Raw genomic sequence first — 1,745 nt, 5'->3', positions numbered from 1 at the left:
ACAAACTTGTTGATGTCATGCTCGCTAATTATAAGCAGGTGTTTGCTGCTCTTTCTCAGCCCTCCATAGCAGTTTCTCAAGCGCGACAATTGTTGCTCTCTCGTGCGCATCCAATTCTTTTCGCCTCAGGAGGCCCATTATCTTGAGGAACCATTCACTGATTTGGAATTGCTTTGTGCAATGCTTGCATTGGGGCATTGGCGATCCCCTGGCTGGGATGGGATTACTATGGAATTCTTCCTTTCCTTCTGGGAGACTCTTAAAGAGCCTTTGCTTTTTATGTTGAATGTGTCATGGGAGAAACAAGCTTTTCCGACATCCTAAAGAGGGATTGCTTAAATTGTTGCCGAATCAAGCACTCTGTGAGCAATTTTCTCATTGGCAGCCAATTACTTTGATGTGTGTCATTTACAAGATATTGGCTAAGATGTTGGTGAATCGAATTAAACATCATCTTCTCACAGAACTCCACCAGGCTCAGTATGGGTTCATGCCTCGCCGCCAAATCACTGACAACTTGGCTAATATTCTTGTTGGCATGGAATGTAAAAAATGCACGAAACAGGATGTACTTGTTATGCAAGTTGATATGAAGAAGGATTTTGACACTGTGCAATGAGACTACATTGATGCTACGATGCAATGTCTTGGCTTCGGTCCTAAGTTAGCCAAGATTGTTTACTTCTTGTATGCTCACAGTACGTCCTTGAGGATTCTTGAAGGTGAACTCTCGGAATCTTGGCTGCTTGGTTGTTTGGTTAGGCAAGGTTGTGCCCTTTGTGCCTTGTTATATGCCATTGTCACACATCCTCTGCTAATGCATCTTGATCTCTTGACTTCTGATGGTCGTCTTCAAGGCTTGCGCTTACTCTGAGGTTAGAACTTCATTGGGCAGGCTTATGTAGATGATTCTTTTTTTACGTCTTGCAATCGTCAAGCTGACGTCTAAGTGATTATGGATACTTTGGAGCTATATGGTCTTGTGGCTAGTCTTAGAGTCAATTTTGCAAATCAAATCTTCTATCGCTTGATTATTGTGATTGGCATAATCGGCTATGGCCAAGAGAGAGATTACGAGGCATCTGGGGTATCCAATTGGATGGAATATCACTCACGCTCAACAAGTGGATTGGGTTATGTAGCACTTGAATGTCAAATTGCATTACTGGAAATTGTCCACATGGCCATTACATATTCGCTTGCAAATTGTTCAAAGTACCTTGATGGCCTACGTTCAGTTCTATTTGCCCTTGTGGCATTAGCCTTGCCATTGTCTTGCTTCCCTTATATAGGCTATTTTCTCTCATTTGTGGCGATCACATGCTCACAATAAAGGTTTGCGTTTGATGTCAATGGAGAAACTTTGCACTCCTAAGCCATTTGGTGGTCTCAATATCTTGGATCTACATAGGCATGTTATTGCCAGGAAAGCCATGTTATTGCTTGCTCTTGTGCAACAAACTCAGCCTTGAACACTTATGCTTGCCTACCTATGTCAGTATGTGGTTACTTCCTCCTATGGTCATTGGCAACCCGCTCTTTGGGAGGTAGACGAAAGGCCACATTCTCGGATGCCCTTTTACCTCTAGTTTAATTTCTGCTTGGAAAGATATCACAATTCATTTATCATGGCATGGTCGACAACATCGACAAGGGAATTCGCTTCGTCAAGAGAGTCTTCATTGGAGTCAGGCGTTTCCTCTTACTTTGGTTGACCGTTGGCCTCGCCATGCATATTTTCTCTC

The sequence above is a fragment of the Adiantum capillus-veneris genome, chromosome 30 (assembly GCF_014529385.1).
Source record: "Adiantum capillus-veneris isolate H3 chromosome 30, ASM1452938v2, whole genome shotgun sequence".
In the NCBI taxonomy this organism is placed as follows: Eukaryota; Viridiplantae; Streptophyta; class Polypodiopsida; order Polypodiales; family Pteridaceae; genus Adiantum; species Adiantum capillus-veneris.
This window is presented reverse-complemented; position numbering follows the sequence as displayed.